We start from the raw sequence: 22,281 nt of genomic DNA, 5'->3' as shown, positions 1-22,281 counted from the left end.
CGACTTCAAGTAAGGCTTGGAATTTTAGTTTTAGCAGTGCACCTATTAAGCTTAACACTTTAATCACGAAACTTATTTTAATCTATATACTTAACAGACAAATAAATAACTAAAACTGTTGTACTTAGATAAATATAAACTAACTTTAAACCTGGATATTCGATTTTTCGTGCAACATTCACAGTTTTTCCGTTTTTACCTCGATTTAGGTCTTCAAAATTCACAAAACCGACCGCCACCAACATAACGTTTGCCGATTTGCTGAAATGTTACAAGAACATGTTTTATTAGGTTTCAGTCGTAAAACTTTAAATTTTTTTTTGTGGTAATAGTAGTAGGTGAAGCAAAAACAGTATATACAAAAATTTTCTGTTAAAGTGGTATAGTATAACTTGAATTTGTTGCAAATTACTAAAAATCATACACTGATGAGCTTTAATCAGTAACTGCATGTTTGAACGCAATAAACAAATAAATTAATTTAAGTTTTAAAACTGTTTATTTATTATGAATAGCAAAACAAACCCAATAGTACAGTGTGTACTGTATAGCAGTAACAACCATTTAATTATTGACAATTGACTTGAATAAAAAAAGCTACAAAATAAACAAAACTATGTTTTAGCAGTAGCTACCCACTTATCAAATAATATTTATTGAAATAAACAAACAATTAAAACTTTTCAAACCAACTCAAATTGTTATTTTTTAAACTGAAATTTTTATGATTCAAACAGCCTACTCATCAATGACAATTAATTTAATTAAAATGTATATATAAAATAATTAATTTATAGAACAAATAACAAACCCGACAGTACAGTGAGTAGCAGTGACCACCCACTCATCACTAACAATTGAGCACCCACAGCTGCTAGCCATTGTCATGGAAACCCTTATTTGCAGGTAGCATTGGTACGGGTATTCCCCCAAGTATGCGTCCGTCCCTCCCACTATCTTGCTCGTCATGTCGTCATCTGGGTTTCTCAACCACGGGTCTTTCCCTGAAAAAATAAAATTTGGGGACTTTCCCTGGAAAATTACCAAGTTATCATTGAAACATCACAAGTCCAAACTTTAATTTTTATAAAGTATGTTTGTGAAAATTTATTGAAGCTCAAATAAGTATAATATTGAATCAAGTTTATATCAAATAATATTGATCATAGTAAGTTGAAAGCTTGTAAATTGTAAGTTGGCAAAACTCCAAGTGTTGAATAGTTTTTAGACTTATATAGCGGTCATGAAAAGCATATATTAAAAAAACTAAATGATGTAAACCTTTAATAACGTTTTACAAATGTATATTTTGTTGTTATTTGACATAACAGCCTTTATTAACAGATTAAAAGTTAGATGCGCTTTTGATAAGCGGTTAAAGTAAGTATTTCTTATTAGTAAAATTCTATTTATTTATCTTATTCTCTTTGAAAAATTAAGTATTGTTCAGTGCAAATTTTTTTTTACAATATTTATGTATAAACGTCTACTATTCGAAATTTTATAATAAAAGCACATTTTTATTGTTTAATTAAAAATTATGTATTTTCTATCCACTTTATTTGCTGGTATCTGCTATTTAAAAAAAATACAAACCGTAGCATAATTAAAACTACGAGGAAGTATTTTAATACAAACATTGTCATATTTCATTTAAAACATTGTTTACAAAAGTAGCTGATATTTTCATAGTAACTTTGATTCTAACAACTTATAACTTTTTAAGCAAAATAACTTAAGTTCAAATCAAAATACCTTTACTAAGCTAGAAATTTACATCTACTTTAGATTAAATATTAAACTGCCAACTAACCTGGTTTAACTACATTGGATGAGTTGTTTTCACTGACAGTAAGCTGGACAATTGCTAAAAATGTCAAAACAAAAAGTTTCATTTCCATTATTTGTAAAAATGTGTTTAGCTTAAAAAGCTGATTTAAAACTGAATAATATTTCGTTGAAATTTAGTTTCGTTTTACAAAAAAGCTCTAAACAAACAAATATAAAAGTTTATAGCTCATCTTACATGTTTCTTTCGATTACATATTTACAAGTTTTTTATGACAGAATAAACTATAAGTATAATAAACATGTACTTTTTGTTTACTTAATGACTATATGGTCAAACTTTTGAGAAACTTAAAATGGATCAATAATCAATTTTTAAAAAGTTTCAAAGAAGATTAAAAACAGTAGTTATATAAAAATCATTTTCATCAAAAACAATAAGTGATTTCAAAGTTAATCAGATTTTAGACTAGTTTTAATTCAAGTAGTAGTATAGACTTAGGTTAAAACTACAGTAAACTGATGAAGTATAAGTAAAAGTAAAAATTAAGATGAAAAAGTTTATATCAGCTAGTTTTTAAAGTTATGTTTTATTTGGTATAGATATAGCTGTTGCTTTTGTGAAGATTTGAAAAAAGTCTTATTTTGTTTCTGTATGTTTAATATTGTTTATATGTCGTAATGTTAATGCTATTTTTTTCTACATTTTCTATTTATTTTTTCTTTTTAAAATAGTAAGTTAGAATGTTCCTAATTATTTTGAATTAAAAACAGTACTGATACATAAATGTTATTTTAAGGAATCAATATTTTAACCAGCTTTATTAGTTGTACAATTGTTATTAAAAAGTAAAATTACTAAGCTATAAATAGAAAAGCAGATATTGAACAAAAAAATTTATGTGAAAAGTAGTTAGTTTTTAAATAGCTGCTTAAGATTAACATGTGCTTTATTACTTCCTTTGCGCAAGTGAATTATATTGACCAATAGCTTTGAACTTGTTTCTAACAACTTTATAAACGCAATTACTCGAAATCGAACGTGTGGGGGTGTAGCTCAGATGGTAGAGCGCGCGCTTAGCATGCGCGAGGTACCGGGATCGATGCCCGGCACCTCCACATTTTATTTTATTAATAAATGAAACTGCACTATATCATTATAACCTTCTTCTCTATAAAATACAGATTATTAAATTTTTCCAATAAAGTACAAACATATGAAAGCACTGACTAATTAAAACTTATGCTTATAAAGCATCTAAAAGCATTTTCTGAGACAAAATAATATTAAAGTTTAAAAAAAGCTTGTAAGTACAAGGTATGGTCTGAAACAACTATATTATAAAGCTGTTAGATGTAAACTTAGGTGTTGTGTTGTAGTGCTCTTAATGTAAAAAACATTTATTTAGTTAAAGTGTTAAGCTAAATTTTTAGTAAACGATATAATGAAAAGATAAATGACTTTATTCTGAAACTGAAAAGTTCAGTACATGTGTTTAGACAACATTGAATAACTTCAGAAAAATAATATTAGTATTAGTTAACTAAACCAAATTCAAGAATGATAAAGCTTCCAAGTAGTTTGTAATTTATCAAACAGTGATGTAACTTTTCCTTAAAAAGTTTTCTAATTATTTAAAGATATTTAAATACTTTACGCATTTTTAATAAAGAATAAATAAAAGCAATAATATAATATCATTTATTCAGTACTTAAAATTTAAAGCAAAATGTTGCTGTAACCAGGATTCGAACCTGGGTTGTCACGACCACAACGTGAAGTACTAACCACTATACGATTACAGCGAAAAATGTAGCAGAGGATGGTTTCGATCCATCGACCTCTGGGTTATGGGCCCAGCACGCTTCCGCTGCGCCACTCTGCTGTTTGTATTTCATTCTAATTGCATTTATATACCTCTGAATTTGCTGCGCGTCTCCTAATTGCTAAACACACACTTAAGCTGCTAATTAAACTTTGGCGCGCTTTACAAGTTAAAAAGCTTTTTATAGTTTTTAAGTCAACTAAAGTTTGAAGCGTTTGTAAGTGGTAAATGAACAAAAAGTTTCAGTAATTGAATAATAAATAACACTTTTCAACTACTATAGTTCAATGGTGAAATTATAAACTGTTAGCTCATTTAATAAGTTTTCTTTAATAACATGCAAGCTTTTAAAATTTTTAAAGCGTTTTATTTTATGTATAAATGACTGAAATTGTACTATATTAAAACTTTTTTTTTACAAATTATGAATTTATCACAATTAGTTTTGTAAATTAAATTTTCGGCTTTAGTTAATATCTGTTATTAAAAGTGTTTAGATTGTAGAAATGAAAATTGCAATAAGTTACAACAAACTATGTACATAAAAACATCTTTATAGAATAATTAAATTTCATAAGTACTAAAGACAAAAAAGTTTCCATTAATGACATAAAAACAATTTAATTTTTAGTAACTATGAACTGAAATTTCAACAAGTTCAACAAGATTACTCGAAAACTACCATTGAAAGCAACTAAGGTTTTTTTTTTACTCTTCATCTGCAACTCTAAAAAATCTAGTGTAAGTTTCAAATTATGACCTCATGCCCCCTTTGCTGCTCGTGGCCCCCAAGGTGGCCACTTGGCTCGCTCTGGAAAACCCTGGTTTAAAACTTCGTAACATTTCAAAATAGTTCAACTTATTCTATAATAAGTAAACTTCTTAATTAATATTCTTATAAAAGATACAGTAATGATTTTAAGCAAAAAGTTTGAAACAAATCACAACTTTTTTATACAAAAAATAAAAAATGTAAAGTACATTTGAACTTTATAGTGACGTATCGATTATTTTGATGAAAAACTTATTTATACTGCATAAAATAAGTTACAATTAATTTAGTGTTTATTGTGTAGATAGTCTAATCTTTCAAAAAACTTTAAACTGGTGTAAACCGGTATACATTTGATCAATGAACAATATAACTAGTGCTTGATATTTGTGTACTTTGTAATAGTTTTTGCAGAAACTATAAAAATCTTAATATCCTTTTATTTTAAATCGTTTTGTATATAGGAAGTAATTATTTAATACTTTTAAGCCAATAATTACTGTTTACTATAACTATCTTCTACATGCCTTCAATGTTAATTTTGTTTACATTGATGAGCACATTGAGCGAAATATTGCTTACGAAACACTTGCTTTGTTAGAATATAGTTTTAACTTAATTAAACTCATTTTTTATTCGCCAGTGTTTCTAGTACAAGTTATTACTAAAATAAAACTCTTAACTTGGTTTCTGTTTTCAAAAATACAGCAATAAACTCATGCAAAATTTTTTTTATCAAAATCACAACTGTTTCAAACAGAAAAATTCGCTTAAAAATGCATTTAAATTTAGTAATGACGTGGCCCTTTTTAAAGAATAAATATGTTATAAAACATATAACAAATTACTAGCAATCTTTTTCGGTTAATGGTTCCTTAATGGCTAGTTTAGCTTTAAATTTTAACTGATATAAACCAGCTTATCAAACATAGGACTTTATTTGTTGCTGAATTTTCTGTGGCTAACATTGGTTTAATTTTAGTAAGTCTTTATTTTAAATCTATGCATTTTACTGATTGAAGATAAAGTTATGATATTGATCTTGTTCAAAAACTTCATTAAAATCACATTCGAACAAAAAAATTTCGCGAATTAAGTACATCTAAACTGTTTAGTGACGTAGTAAATACTTCGTAGAAAAAATAATTTGTAAGTTAAAAAATAGAAACTAGTTTTTGCTTACATAGAATAGATAAACTTTAGTTCTTGTTTCGTTAAATGCAAATTTCCACTGGTGAAAACCGGCATAAAATTTATTAAGCAGCTATAAATCTGTAAAAGCTGTTTGGTATTGCATTTTCAACATAAAACTAGCAGCTGTGTGCACATTTTATATTCAAAATTTTATAATAGTATATGTAAGCGTTAGTTGTAAATTTAATAAATTTAACTTGAAGTATAATATGACTGTTTTAAACATAGTAGGTTTAAAATTCTAAAGTAAAATGGACATGCTAATTGTAACGAATATTTTCACTCTTATTCACACTTAAACAAGTTCCTAAAAAATAAAACTTAGTGTTTTTGTTATATTTACCTTTTATTTTAAAAGAGTAAACATTTAATTTAGTTCTGATTTGGATAAAAGCAAATAAACTCATGCGAAAACTTTCAATTCAACTCAAATGTCTTAACTTTTTTATACAAAAAAATGTTTCGTTCAAAATTTGCGTCTGAACTTTGAAGTGACGTAAACACAGTTTTATATCAAAAATAATCAATAGACATGAATAAAAACATAAGCTAATACTAGTTGAATGTACATCATCATGGCCGCAGCGCTAAATACAATTTTGTACTGGTGGAAACCAGCTTACGTTCTAATATGCACCAATAAATATGTAGCTATAAAAGGAGTCGACGGGAAGCTTAATAGTATTACTCTTACTTTATATAAGTACGCTTGAAAAAAAAAATTAACTTTATCTAAACGCGAATTAAGACTCATATTCCGCTGGCCGCAGTTGTTTTAAAATGATTTTAGTCAGTGACATAAAAACACTGTATTTAAACAAAAATATGTTTAAACAAAATTTAAATGTTTAAACAAAAATATGTTTAAACTATCAATAAAAGAGGACGTGCGAGTTTATTAAGTCCCAATTGCGAGCTTTACAGCAAAAAGTTTTCTTTTTATTATTTATAAACATTTAATCTGAAAAGTACTCATGGACTGCAGGTTTCAAGTTTGCTGACCCCTGCCCTAACTCTTACAGTTCGGTCACAAGAGTTCAATCGGTCAGTTGTATGAATCGTATCTGTCAATTGCCGCTAGTATTGCTACAAACTCTGCTAACACTTTCAAGCCTCCCGAGAGTCTCGGGTCGGCAGATTTTTATAATTACCAAGCAAACTTTTCAGATAAAACATTTTGCTGGTCGCAGTTATATAAAGTGGTTATGGTAAAAAAATATTAAATAAAAATGCGAGAAAGTAAGTAAGAACTGGTAATAACTAACTATTAAATAAACAGCCTAATTGTAAGTTATGATCCACAATTAGTTTTTGTTGTTTTAAAAGCTATGTTTATAACTGAGAAGTATAAAGCAGGCCGTAGTTTGCCGACCCCTGCGCTAGTATAGCATATGTGCCTATATTAAATTTTACGAGTAAATTTTATTTTACAATTAATAACACATCTTTGTGCTATAATTTTTAGTAAATATATATAAACGTTAGTCATCAATTAAATGAAATTAAATTATAACATAAAAATTCAAAAATACAAAAGTTAAATTTTTATGCCGATTGAACGAATTATCATTGTATAAAAAGTTAAGTGTTCATCGAAAAATATTTATAATGTATTCTTTTTTATCTAAGTAAAAAAAAAATTACAAATCTACTTAACAAAGCTTTTAATCATCCTATGAATTTCTGTATTAAACTTTTTTTAGACTGTAAAACAATTCATCTCTTCTATTAAATATAAGTATTTTCACTCTTACTCATTACCAAACATGTGAGTTTAATCAGTGATTTTGTTGTATTGTTACTTTTTATTGTTTTTAATAGAAAGCATTTGAGTTTTAATTCTAATTTTGATCACAGCAAATGAATCATGCAAAAAAATTCAAAGTCTTAACATTGTTACACAAAATGAATTTCGCTCAAAAAATACAAACATCTAAACTTTGTAGTGACGTAACGATTCTTTTGAAGAAAGATAATTTTTATAAAATTTATAACAATAAGTTACAAACCATCGTAAATTGTAAAGTTATACTGACATCTCATTGAATGCAATTTTAAACTGGTATCTACCAGCATAAATATACACATCGCTATAGTTCAACGCAAGACTAACACATGTTTATTTTTTGAGTAAGTATAAGACTTTACTTTTTAATATTATCAAATACATAAGGTAGAACGATTTCAATGCTTGTTTGAAAGAAAAATGCCAATTTAAAACATACAAGATTAAGGACACCATAGTAAAAGTTTATATGCTGTTTTCAATAAACGTTTTTACTTTAACTCATATATAAATAAGTGGTTTACTATTGTATGAACTATAGTTGTTTTTTATATTTACATTTATTAAAAACTTGTTGTGTTAATAAAACTAAAAGGACTTGATTGATTAAAAATGTGTAAATTGTAAATACCCTAGAATATTTTATTTTTTTTGAACAAGTATGTTGTTATAATAAAAGAGAAACTTCATATTGCCTAACAAAAAAAACTTGCATAAATGTAAGTGTATCGTATAAGTTTAAAGCATGCAATAACAAAAAGAAGCTTAGTTGCACGCTTAAACATGAAAAATAAAACTTTGAAAAAAGAGCCTGACAGGGGACTTGAACCCCTGACCGTTGGATTAAAAGTCCAACGCTCTACCGACTGAGCTAGCCAGGCTCACGATGGGAATTAGTTTTTAGCGTTTATAAAGACAAGTGTTACTGATGTGAATTGAAACTTTGTTTGTATAAGACTCATTGAATTATGTTGAAACAAATTTTATCAAAGAGTACTTTGAATTTAAATATTTTTGAACTTAAAATATCCAGATGTATTTAAATAAGCTATTTACTTAAAATAATTTTATTGAAAAGCTAGGATAAAATGTTAAAACATTAACTTTTAATAAATATCTACATATGAGGTAAATTAAAAAAAAAAGTACCATTGTTTTTTAATTACTTAAAACAGCTTTTCAACAACTAATGAACTTCTGCTTTAAAGTTAACTTTTCTATAGATTGTAAAATACTACACTAGTTATGCTACATCTAAAACAAAATATCATGACCAAGAGTCAAAACACAACTAAGTTTAAAATCACTAGACTTATTAATAAGTAATAAGTATGAATTTAAAACTAAAAGTTAGTGCACAATCAAAAGTTCAAGGAAGTTAAAAATCAAATATTTTGATTGTGTTATTATAATTGTTTTGCTTTCATACAAATTAATAAACTGAAATTATTCTTAAAAAATATTTAATTATGTGAAATAATCAAAATACCCAGAGTGCTTACATAAACTGTTTGCAAAAATATAAATCTAATCAAAAGAAATATATTTCATAAACACGTTTTTTAAGTTGGCATTTATAACCGCTTATATAACTATTATCAGTCTTTTTAGAAAAGTTACCATTAAACTATTCAAGTTTAGAAAACTAATACTTTTGTTAAGTCAACAAATTTTTATATTTTTTATTAATAAGCAGATAATTTTAAAACTTTGCAAGTCTAAACAGTTTTTGTGTAATGGCTATTATTGTAAAAACTGGTCTTTTATAAATATTAGTTTATAAAGTTAGTTTTAGTTCAAAGCATGGGTCAAAAGTTAAAAAACTGTACAGTGTATGATGAATAAACTTACTAACTTTTTTATCTAAATGAGCTTAAAATTTTTTTCGTCAGGTAAAGCTTCTAATTAATGTGTACTAACACTATATATACATTAAGAAAATTATTAGTTTGAAATAACAAAGTTACTTTTAAAACTTTAACAAGTAAAAAGAAAATACTTACTCAATTTGTAGCAAGTATTTAATTTTTTTTAAAGACTTGAAAACTGTAAATCTTAAACTGATTTTTTTAAATCGATATAACATAAATTTGAAAATTCATTCAGTAAGTTATTGAGTTTAATTTAATCAATTCAATATAATTTATATGTTACTTTAAGACAGTAAGCTGTATTATAACTTGCATTATTAAATTAAGTTTATTATTAAAAATTAACTTACATAATTTAATTCTTAAATAAAGTGTTTAAACAATTAAGTTTATATACAAACCTTAGTACACAGTTTGAATTTATTAAAACACAGTGTAATATGAACAAGTAACCACAGTTTAACAAAACATGTAAAAAAAGTATTGCCAAAAATATTTTAGAAAGTAAATACACAGTGCTAAATACAATTAAAAAAACACCATATTTTTGTGTGAAAACCATATTTTTAAAGTGTTTTTCTAACTTAAACAAAACTAAGTGTTATTTAAACCGAACAAAATTCCTTAAAATCAGTAAAATAAAAGGCTTTAGCTATAAATGTCAAGTTAAAACAAATTCAAACCAATAAGGAAAAGTAGTTATTTGTAAGCTTAAAACTTGTCACTTTTTTAAACAGCACAAAATTAAGTAGTATAAACTAAATGCTCACTATAAATATGTGAAATATAATTTACCTTATATGGGCATGTGTACCAGTTATTACCATATATGGCAACATGTCCACTTGTAATTCATTATAAACACATGTGATGAACTTATACCTTGAAAAAGACAAAAAAAAAAACTTGTAATTTTCTCAACATCAAATAAAAATGAAATATTAGAAAGAAATTAATAAGAAAAAAAATCCTAAAATCTTAAAAATTATAAGTTATTGCTATTATATGGTTATATGTGCCAATTCGATTATATTTTAACACATTTATGACCGTAAATGAGCTTGTATGGTCTGATAACTAAGATAAAAAAAATTGTAGTTTTTATGTCACTAATCAAAATAACACAAATAAAAGAAAGAAAAATAACCGAACAAAAAGTGCTTAAAATAAAATTCCATATAAGTACATATGTACCAACGTGATATTCCAAATATGGTCATATGTACCACACATACCCTTATATGGTCTGATAGACGTGGGCCTGGGGGCTTGAGGTCCTCATCAGCAATCCGGGTTCGTGCATGAGGTCTATGACGTATTTGGAAGGGGGATACCCCACTGGTCCTGTAAGTAATTTGTATTTTATATTTTCTATTATAAATAAAAGTATATAAAATAAGTTTTTATATTACCTGAAAGTTTAACCTTATTTTTTTATATACATATTTATTATTATAATATATAGATTTACATAACTCAAAACATCACTACGTTAATGTTATATATATATACTTATTTATTATATTATAAAGCTTTATATTACCTGAAAGTAATACTTCATTCCAAGCTAGATTGTAGTTGCCTCTTATTAAAGTGCATGGAATACCTATGCGGTCCGCTAACACCTGAAAATTATTTGGGGTTGTTTTTTCTGTTTAGTAGTTTTGTTTGTTTGTTTTTAAGCGCTATAAAAACAAGCTGTTATATAAGCAAAAAAATATTTATCGAACATTTAAAGAAAAATTAGTGGTTAGTATATTTTTCATTATAAACCAACACCTTATAATGTAAAAAAATAAATTCCGAGCTTTTTATCAAACAAAATACTGCACATTTTTCTAAAATCAAAAATCTCACTTTATAAAGCAGAGCCCTGTGAAAATAGGTTCCCCTCTTAATAGACCCCAGTGGCACCACGTTTGACCCATATTGAACTTTCATTTCGGCCACGTGAATCTGCCAGTTGAACTCTAGTGACCTCTCACGTTCCACCTCACCGCCCATGCATGACGATACGTATCTGTTATTTGATTGGTTAGAATAAATATATCTGTGTATAGAAAGGTTACTATAGTTTAAGTTCTCATGTGTTGTTATAGGATTGAATGTTGAAAAATAAGTAGAGGTCTCGACTTTATAAAAGGAGAAAAATTATTTTCAGTTTACAGTTTCCATTGCTTTAAATATAATTTTTCATATTTTTTAACTTGTTTCAAGCACTGACGAACTCGTTGAGCGAAACTTAGTTTGTAGAATAAACCTTTGAAAAAATAAACAGCATAACTCTCATATGTATTAAAATTATAGCATAGTTTAATTTTTGAAACCATTATAGCTACACATGCTGTGTATAGTGATTTGATTGTTTAATATAAAACTGTTTCAGATAAGTATTTATTAAGGTAATGCATAGATCAAGCAATAACAGTTTAGAAAAATTATTTAAACGTGTTTGTTTAATAACAATATTAAAATTATGCTCAAATCAAATCAGCTGAAACTATAAAAATAGTATAAACTTTAGTTATAATCTAAGGAGTATTAAAAAACTTAAGTATCTAAATCTAAAAATGCTAAAAAACACACCTTCTTTAAAATTTGTGAAAAACTCTGCAGTTTACTTTTTATTAAATCGAAAAAATCAAAAATTAACAAATAAATTTACAACATGAACTTTAAATGATAACTAAACTAATTTAATTTGCACATTTCCAAAAAATATTTTCATGCGAAACATGCTATTTGATTAGTTTTTGAACCAGCTGAATTGAAAAAGCAAAGCTTGTTATTTTTCCAAGCTTTGATATGTGAAAATTAAAGTTGCTTATTTCATAAATATTTTGAAAACATTAAGGTAATTTTATAATAAAAAAATTATAAAAAAAAAATTTAACTAAAAAAAAACCGGTAAGGCAATCTATAAATTTTCACTTTTTATAGTAAGTTAAATCTAGTTTTTATAAATAAACTTAAATGTTTTGATAAGTTTTTAATAAACTAAATAACTTTTTAATAAACTAACTTTTGAGTAATTGAAAAATTTACAATAAAAACTTGTTTAAAATGTTTAATTAAAAACAAATGGATCAAAAGAAATTTTTGATTAATAATTAAAAAATTTATTTATAATATTTTAATTTGTTAGTATAGAAAGTATAATGCAACTTTAAACTAATTTTTAAGCAAATTTATAGATTAATACCCATTTAAAAGCACATAGAATATTTTGTTTAATTACTTGAATTTTTGAGTGTTTAAACATAATGTTAAAACAAACTAGTTTTAAAAATAGAACTTAAGTTTTATAAGCTTATGAAAAATGGACTATTAAAATTTAACATTTTCAAAGCTTTTAGATGTATTTTTCCGGTATGACAATTTTAAAAAAAGGTCCCGCCGAGACTTGAACTCGGATTACTGGATTCAAAGTCCAGTGTGATAACCATTACACCACGGGACCTACGGTAAAGCACGATATTTTGTGTATATATACTTACACTGTTACGTCATAAACGTGTATTTTGTAAAACGTTTGATGGCTTGGCTTTGTTTTAGCTTACTTTGTAAACTAGATATTTGTTGCAATGTAAATTTAATGCAAGTAACTGTTTTAAATAGACACTGAAATTTTAATTTTAACTTTAAGTTTAAGCAACTTAAATTTTTATTAAATAATAATTAGCTGTTGTATCAAACAAAATATTTTGAATAAACTGTTATAAAGCAAGCTTTCTGAAACTATGCTATTTAAAAGTTTATCACAAATAAAATATACAAACAAAATTTTAAGTACACATGTTATGTTCAATATAAATTTTGATAAAAAAGTTCAAATAATAAAATATGCAACTTAAGTTTTATCTGTTTTGTTTTTTTTTTATTCAAGCACTTTGCGCTAAGCTGCGAGTAATAATGTCATTACTTTAATGTAAAAATATATAATTGCCTAAGCATAAGAGCTTTTAATTTTTGAAACTAAAAGAAAAAGGTAAAAAATGGTATAAATATAAAGTTTATTAAATCTATGTTAAATAAGTGCAATAACTAGATCTATGTTAAATAAGTGCAATAACTAGTTGTTTATAAGTCTTAACTATCCATAACAAACTAAACAATATAACTGTGAAATAACTTGGTAACTATTTATAATAAAACACCTTAACTAACTAAGTTAATGAGATAACTTGTTCATTATAAATTGATAATCATTTATATTAAATAAAATGAAACTAGCTGTGCCAAGGCAATAGTTTGTTCTTTATAAATTCGAAATTATTTAGAATAAAATAGTTATACTAACTGAGCCAAGGCAACAACTTGTTCTTTGTAACTTGGAATTGGTTCAATATTTTTGATGACATCATTCACATATTGTGATAAGTTGTGATCTAATGGTGCCACATACGTTTTCTCTGCAAAAATATATTTGTAAAAATAAAACAAAAAGTTATTATCTAAAGTTCTATGATAAAAAACCATCATTCCAAAAAGTACCAAACATTTTGAAAAACAATGGATCTATTAGTTTTGTTTTACTTGTAAAAAAAGTTCTTTGATTTAATCAAGTAAGTTTAAGCATTTGAGTAGAAAATAATAACTTGGTCTACTTGGTATTTAACTTAATTTCAAGCTCAATAAAACCCATTATAAAAGTAAATACTAAGTAAAAAATAAAAACCTCTTTTTTCCGCTTCTTTTTGTTCTTGTTCAAGCCTTTCTTTTTCTTCTGTTAAAAAATATTAATAACAACAAATAAAAGTATGATAAAAGCATTCTTTATTTTATGAATAATGTTTCACTCTGAAACTAAATAATAAGTAATAATAAATAATAAGTTCAAAAACTATTTAGCTTGATTATATAAGTCTAAAATATATAAAAAAAACTATATTATAGCTTCTTAATATTCATGTAAATGTAAATCGATACATTTTTCAACTTTTTATAAAATTGAGGGTTTTGTTTGTATTCAATGTACATAAATTTACTACATTCCTTATTACAAAAGTACAATATCTAATCAGGGTTCAAAAATAATTAGATTTTATTCATTTTCATATCAGTAAAGCAACTTTAAAACTGTTTTATATCAAACTGGCCTAATTAACTTAAGAAAACTTCAAACAGTAAGCAAAAAACTGAGTAGAAGTAAACTAAAAAGTGTTTAAATTTTAATTGAATAATGATATGTTTTTGATAAAATTAAATTTTTTTTACTTGTCAGAAAAAGTAATTTTGTAAAAAGCGAGTTTTCTAACAAATTAAGCACATCAAAGTAAATTAAAAACTTCAATAAGTTATTTCAACTGTCTGAGTGTTAGATTGCTTGATTTATAAAAACTTAAATTGTGGAAATGATAAGATTTAAGGTAATTTACAAATGTCTCAAAATAATTTTTTAAAAAGTGGAGGTGCCGGGCATCGATCCCGGTACCTCGCGCATGCTAAGCGCGCGCTCTACCATCTGAGCTACACCCCCACACGTTGGAAGACGAATAATTGCGTTTATATTATTGTCACCTAACCTGCTTTTAGAGAGATTGTGATGAACAAATAAGAATTGTTACTTAAGGATAGTTTAGTGTTTCGCTCTTAACGACTTCATTAAGATTTTTTAACTTTAATTTATTTTAGATTAATAGATTTACAGTATAAACTATAATCAAAATTTAATGTAAATATACAATTTATAAGCATTCTAAAGATACTTTAACAAAAAATTTGAACTCTAATAAACATTAAAAAGTATTAATTATTGTAAGTTGGGTTTGTATATCGCATAAAAATGTGAATAAAATTTTTGTTTATAACTCCAACACGTATTCATTTATTTGTTTTGAAAACTTAACTTCAATTTGTAAGTTAAGTTTATTACTTAACAATATGCGAATAGTAAATGAAAATATGTTTAGTAATAAGAATCAAGTTTATAATAAACTATCAAAATAATAACATGAAAACCTTTTTCCCTCTGTAATCTTTCTTGAACTTCTTGCATTTGTTTTTCTTTATCAGTTTTTCTTTTTCTAATGATAATAAAAGCTATAAGCATTTTGTTTACCTATTCATTACTACAAAAAAAAAACAAAAAAAAAATTTAAAGATTACTTGTGTAATTTGAGTTGCGCACAAAAAAAGTATATTAGGTAAAAAAGCATCAGTTAAAATTTACTTATTCTTACAAAAAATTCTGAAAAATTAAATTTTCATAACTTTAAAACTATTCATAACAAAATAAGTTCAACTAGTAAAAAAACTAAACTATTTAGAATTTTTAACTATAAATGATCAATTGTTAAACTTGTATTAAATTTTTTTACCCAAGCTGAAAGAAAAACATAAAGGCTGTGTAAATATAAACAAGTATATAAAATATCTTCATAAAAGTTTTTAAATTGGTTAGAATGTATAGATACATGTAAATAATAATCAAGAATTATTATTATATTCAACAAAACTTTTAAGATACTAGTAAATTTTTAAATTAGTTTAAATTATTCTCATCAAATTTAACTTTACAAAACTAACTAAATATACAATTTTAATTAAGTTTACTTTTTAAGAGTACTTTTTGATGTTATAGTCATATTTTGAAGCTAATTTTATTTTATACTAGTAGCTTTAAGCATTATCTTAAAAAAGTTGAATTCTTTTGCATACTAGGTTACTTATAAACATCATAATAATAAATTATTAACTTTTTATTCCTTTTAGGTGTACTTCTACTCATTATATATATAAATATTTAAGTTATATTATACTAAACTACTTATACCTTCTAGATTTAATATTAATATCATATTTACAAAATATTAGTTATTAATTTTCTTCAAGGTGTACTTCTTTATAATGTATTAATATTTTAAAATAACTTCTAAGATTATTTCTATATAGTATACTAACATTTTTTGATACCTTCTAGTTATATATTTTTTAATTATATACCTTCTAGGAGTAATTCTAAATAATACATTAATAATTTCAAATACCTTCTAGGAGTACTTCTGCTAGGAGTCCTACTGTCTGGTTTATTTGTTTCTTCCATAACTTGAGATACTCTTTTCTCCCTAAAATAATATATTTTACATAAAAATATTTTTACTAACTTTAGAGAATATTTTATCTCCTATAGTAAAACATAGAAATAGCTTACGTAAAAACTTAAATAAACTTTAAATGTGTCTCTATTTAAACATATATTTTATTTAATATAGTATAACTGTTATTATTCTCTAGTATAAAAAAAATAAATATATAAGTTTTAAAATTAAATAGATATACTTAGAATAACCAATAAAAGTTAGTAAAAAGTAATAAACAACAAAGGAACAAAGTTTTAAAACAAAATAAAACAAATTAACGGCGGAAATAAACAAACTCGACAACTGAAGTTTTGCTGTTTGATTCATCAGGTTTTTCTTCCGGACTAAATAAAAAATTATATTAATAAAGATATTTGAAGTAAACTAAGTGCTTAGATTTTATTTTCATAGATGAGTCTACATGGTTAAAAAAGTTGGCAATTTTGTATCAAAGTGTAAAAATAAAATTTTAAACTTTATTTAATAAAACTATACTTATTTAATTTGAAAACTCAGTTTTTGGCTTTATTTTTGAAGACAAACTTAAATTAAGGTTAATGTAATTCCATGAATAAAAGTTATCAAAGTATTTTTATAAAAAGAAGAGAAATAAATACTTTTATGCAATTTTTTATTATACTTTTCTAGTAGTAATTGCTTTAAGTTATTTACTTATTAGTTGCCAGTCATTTTATCAAAACTGTATACAATTAAAAACAAAAAAAAAAGTGTTTTAATATCAAAAAATATAAACAAGCCACAAAAACTACTTTTTAAAAACAGCTCAAAATTAATTATCTTTTTTTTTCCTTATTTTACTTTACTGTGCATAGTTTTTAAAGATTTCAAGAGCTAAAGCATTATAAAAAATTCTTTATAACTTTTATGTCAATAATAAAAAGAAAACTAACTCTTCTAGTTTGTAGTTAACCAATACAACGGCTCTTTTTTCGTTTATTTCAAGTTTTCCCAGAACTTCTAACGGTATAAACTCGGCTCCTTTTCTTATCTTATATTTATAAAAAATAAGACTAGTTACTGTTTTATAGTATAAACAAAATTTGTTAAATATTTGTCATTCAAAATATGCTAAAATGAGTGAAAAGTACATAAAGTTGATTATAAGTTTTAAAGCTATTTTTGGCAAAAATATTTGAATTAGTCATATTTAAGTAGAAATTGTTGGAACAGAGAGTCTTATCAAAACAAAATTCAATTATTACGTCACAACAAACGTATTTTGTTTTATAAACGTGAAAAATCTAATACAAACGTGAGCCTGGCTAGCTCAGTCGGTAGAGCGTTGGACTTTTAATCCAACGGTCAGGGGTTCAAGTCCCCTGTCAGGCTCCTTTTTTAAAATAGTATTTTTTTACATGTTTATTAAGGCAAATATCTATATACTTAAGATATTTAACTTAATTTTTAATAACAAGCTAACAAATATTAAAACTTCAAACAATTATATTAACTTGGTAATTAAAATACACCACTTCGATTTAAATATTTAGTGTAATAGTTTTGCAATTTCTTATATGCCGCTGATTTGCGGTGCAAAATGTTAGGATGGTCAAAGATACGTCAAAGTTACTAAATGTTTGGCAAGTGTTTAGAATATATATAAATTTTTTAAAATAAAACTGCACAATTTTTGTTACTACGTCACTAAATTTTTAATTGAGAAAGTTACAGCGATTCTTATAATTTAAGTTGTATTTACAAAAAAAAGACTTCTTAAAGGTTTTGAATTAGTACAAAACATGTTTATAGTTTTAATCCAACGGTTAGGGGTTCAAGTCCTCAATCAGGCTCCTTTTCATCAAAATTTTTTGTTATCAGATTTACTTTAGCAATCTTAGTATTAAACTTAAAAAAACTGTTGGCTATAAGCATTTTTGTTTGAAATGTTATTAAAAAAGTCTTCAGTAAGTTTGTTTTTTTTAGGTAGCCAAACGATTTAGTCTAACTTAATTCATCAAAAAAGCTAATACTACTTTCTAAGAAAAAATTAATGTTTAAAAAACTCTTAGTTAAACTCTGACACATTGAACTTGAATAAATAAATTGCAGTTAAGCATTTGAAGGTTGAAGTGACGTAACAATCATATTGAAGTAAAAAGTGGTACAAAAAATTAAATATATTATATGAGCTTATTATTACAGCAGTTTTGTGTTAACATTTCCACTGAATCTTTAGACTGGTGTTTACCGGTACATATGCGCCTAATGATCAAAAAATAAAAGAGGTCGTCAATTGATTGTATTTAAATAAGACATTTATAGGTTATTCTAAGCGCATCAGCGAAACTAAGCTTTTAAAACAAACTTTTGAAAAATAAAAAGTATATCAATACCTAATTGTAACATGAAGTCGAAGTTGTATACTTTTAATTTTTTTGTCACCTAGAGTTTAAGGCAAACTATATCAATAGTTTTTTATAGTTTAACTCTATTAAGGTTAACTATAAAACTTATGACAAATATTTCATGGATAAATTAGTTTAGTTCATGGAGTTTTTAGTAGAAAGGTCTAGTTTACAAAGACCATGTGATTACTTAAAGTATCTTTTGTTTAGCCAATATGATTTTCAGTCTCCATTTAGATGTTATTATTTATTTATTTAATTGTGTCATAAATGGCTCGTGACATAGAAAATTGTTAGACGTTAATGTTTTATTTTACTTTTTTTCCTGTTCTTACCTAAAAACCTGGAAAAACCTTGAAAAACCTGGATTTTGACAATTTAGGCTAGAATAACCTGGAAAAATCTGGAATTTTGATTAAGAAACCTGGAAAAAGCTTGAATTTTTAATAATTTTATCATTTTCAGTTGTAAAATTTTAATTTGACACAAAAATTCTGTCATATAATTAAGATTTTTTGTCATCATCAAAAATTTATTTTATTAAAAAACACATTTAAAGTAACTTTACAGTATCCTTTCAACATTTTTAAACTATTTAACACAGTTTCTTAAACAGAAATTAACTTAAAACTAAAAATAGACCTAAAAATGTGTACTTTTAAAAACCTGGAAGAAATTTGGAAAACCTGGAAAAAAATTTGAAAAAACGAGTGGCAACCCTGTCTAGTGTCCCAGAAAATTTAAAAAACTAAAAAAAAGATAAGTTTAAATGCGGTTATAAAATTTATCTATTAACTTGCTGCAAGAGCAAAACTGGAGTGCTTATAATCATATGTCTGTGTATATTGTTTTTTTGTGCATTTGTGTGTAAATTAGATTAAGTATATATTTTGTTTTCCCTTTTGATTTTGTTATAAATTTAAGTTTGAATATTTTGTTTTTATTATTTAAAGGAACTTTTCTGTTGAGATGTTGTACTTTTTCTAATATAATTTTGTTATGAGAGAAATTATTTGTCAAGTTTTTAAATATTGATCAAGATTTGTGTTAACTTATTGCTAGTAATAAATTACATTAACTTTTCTTTTAGAAGTTTGTTGTTTTGTAGTTATTTGTTTTTAATTTATACTGCTTAATGGTATTTGCTACTTGAATTTTCAACGGCCAATTGTGGAATCACTTTGGTGGCAGTGATAACATAATTGGATTGTTGTTATTGTTGTTTTGTTCAGAACGTTGGCAGCACTTACTTGGAGATTTGAGCTTCAGGATTTTACCACACTAAGTGGTTTTTAATGTTGAGATTTTAACCTTGTGAGTGTTTGCCAAACGATGTGTCACCAAGGTTTTTTCAATAAAGAGTTAGGATTAGTTTATTTATTTTTATTTTGCTTAGTTAAAAGTTCTACTTTTTTTTTGTGTATAGATAGACTTAGGTTAATTTTCTTATTAAAAAATAAATATTTTCTATTGATAAGTTTAAAGATAGGGCAGGTGGAATAACGCATGGTGAGCTCAAACTAACTCACTTGACCTTCAAAAAACGTTTATTGTTGTAGAGGGAAAAGTGTGTTCTCTGATGTTTTTCTACCTTAAGAAAATATATGAAAAAAATACGGTCGTGAATTCTTTAAAAAATCAATTTGTGTAAGTATAAAAATTTTAATTTTGGGAAACTTTTATAGTGCTATTTACCTGATCTCCAGCTGCATACACTTGTCATTATGAAGTTTCTTTAAAGTTTTCTTATATTTTATTGATTGTGTGGCTTGATAGTGTGGGGGCCCTAATGACAGTTTGAAAACTCTCATAGAGTTATATCTCAAAAGTATTTTTAAGTAAACATGTATAGAGCCAAACAAATAAATATATTTTTCAAAGTAAGGTTTACAAGTATTGTTTTACTGTTTTGTATTTTAAACAAAATGTGTACTACTTTTAAGCTGTTTATTTTAAAACCATGAGTTTATAAAAATTGTTAGGGCAACAAAAATATGTACACACTTCAAAAGTAGTGCAATTGAAAATAAAGGGTTTTACATTCAGTATATGAAGCAGTAATAGGGTTAATTTTAGTGTTTACTATTTACTTTGAGAAAATTTTTACTTTTTTTAGTTCTAATACTTTTCTTATGTTTTTTTTTTGTGTGGATATTTCTCAAATACGTTTGAAATAAACAAATGTTTTGTAGCTTAGTGACTTTTTTTTCCCATTAGATTATTTAATAAAAAAATTGAGTATTAGCAACCTTCTTTATTATTAAAATTTGACTATACTGGCTATTTTCTTGTAGTGAATTTGATTAAATACATCATAGTAACTTTCCCACTTTTTTTTTGTTTTCAAAAATAGTTTTTAAATAAGTTGTACATATATGTCAATAGTTTTTTAATAAATATTGTTAATGTCTATACAAAGTATTTTTTTACTTTGTTCCTTGCCCATCTAAGACTAAACTTGCGTTGTATGGTATTATATTGTGCAAGAAAAGTTTAATCTTAGATGGGCAAGGGACAAATAAGCTAAGAATAAAATATTTATTTTGTTAAAATTAAACTTTATGCCATAAATATTGTGAGAAATTGAACACAAAATAAAAATGCAGAAATCTCATTAAAAAATATATCTAATCTGTTCTATATTTTTAAAATTGAAGTTTGAAAAAAAAAACATGTTTTAACCCAATACTTAAAATAAATTAACAATATAAGGGTTTTTCAATTTTTTCAATCTTGGATATTCTAAAATGCTAACTAAAGAGTGCTAGATGACTCGCAAAGGCGACTGTATTTACAAAATTGAAAGAACATAATTGTAAATTTACTATAACAAATGGTAGATTAAGCTATTTTTTACTAATCATTATCTTTCCATTTTAATTTACAGTATTGTACTTTCTACAAAATTATTGACTACAAGCATTGTTTTTTGAGTGTGTTATAGCCCATTCTTAAAAGTATCAATACTAAGATAAATCTTTTAGAAATATGTTAGTATTAATTTTGGTAGTTAGTTACAGTAAAACATGATTGTTTGAAAGTGTTCTAACTATAAAAGTATATTATTATAAGAATTTATGTATCATAGTATCTAATTTTATATTTTCTGTAGACTTTATTATAACATGTATTTTTTTTTATTAAACGTTTTAGATATAACACATCTTCGTACAAGTCTTTTTTAAGATTATGTTTAAAATCTATAAAACAATAAGTTAGAAAAACTAGAAAAAACAACTACAATGAATTTAACTTAAAGAAACTTAAAATTTAAAGATGAGCAATTTTGAAAACAGTTATAAATAAAACAACTGTATTGGTTAACAAAATAGAAGTAACAATAATTAATCACTAGTATAACAAAAATAAGATGGTTGTAAAAAAGTTGCTAAGGAAGAAATATATGACAATTGTCCTTTTAATAACATTTTGCGTTTTCGTGTTGGTGAATTACAAATGTTATACCTGTAAAAATGTAAATATAAACTTAATTTACCTCACTGTATCTATTTGCTTAATCTTGCTTCTATCTTTGTCGTTTAATGTATAATTAATTAAGTTCCTTTTAAGGTATCTGTTGTAACGATAATAGAGCA

General features: G+C 25.2%; 7 non-coding genes across 7 annotated transcripts; 2 read left to right on the top strand and 5 right to left on the bottom strand.

Moving 5' to 3' along the window:
* Positions 1-2,834: 2,834 nt before the first annotated feature.
* On the top strand, positions 2,835-2,907 carry Trnaa-agc (transfer RNA alanine (anticodon AGC)). The gene has a single exon. It is a non-coding gene; the product is annotated as a tRNA-Ala (tRNA).
* Positions 2,908-3,522: 615 nt separating this feature from the next.
* On the bottom strand, positions 3,523-3,594 carry Trnah-gug (transfer RNA histidin (anticodon GUG)). The gene has a single exon. It is a non-coding gene; the product is annotated as a tRNA-His (tRNA).
* Positions 3,595-3,602: 8 nt separating this feature from the next.
* Trnam-cau (transfer RNA methionine (anticodon CAU)) lies at positions 3,603-3,674 on the bottom strand. The gene has a single exon. It is a non-coding gene; the product is annotated as a tRNA-Met (tRNA).
* A 4,500-nt stretch (positions 3,675-8,174) lies between these two features.
* On the bottom strand, positions 8,175-8,247 carry Trnak-uuu (transfer RNA lysine (anticodon UUU)). The gene has a single exon. It is a non-coding gene; the product is annotated as a tRNA-Lys (tRNA).
* A 4,378-nt stretch (positions 8,248-12,625) lies between these two features.
* Trnaq-uug (transfer RNA glutamine (anticodon UUG)) lies at positions 12,626-12,697 on the bottom strand. Its single transcript has one exon. It is a non-coding gene; the product is annotated as a tRNA-Gln (tRNA).
* A 1,946-nt stretch (positions 12,698-14,643) lies between these two features.
* Positions 14,644-14,716, bottom strand: Trnaa-agc (transfer RNA alanine (anticodon AGC)). The gene has a single exon. It is a non-coding gene; the product is annotated as a tRNA-Ala (tRNA).
* Positions 14,717-17,596: 2,880 nt separating this feature from the next.
* Trnak-uuu (transfer RNA lysine (anticodon UUU)) lies at positions 17,597-17,669 on the top strand. The gene has a single exon. It is a non-coding gene; the product is annotated as a tRNA-Lys (tRNA).
* Positions 17,670-22,281: the final 4,612 nt, after the last annotated feature.

The sequence above is a fragment of the Thalia democratica genome, chromosome 2 (assembly GCF_965202585.1).
Source record: "Thalia democratica chromosome 2, ktThaDemo2.hap1.1, whole genome shotgun sequence".
In the NCBI taxonomy this organism is placed as follows: domain Eukaryota; kingdom Metazoa; phylum Chordata; class Thaliacea; order Salpida; family Salpidae; genus Thalia; species Thalia democratica.
This window is presented reverse-complemented; position numbering and strand designations above follow the sequence as displayed.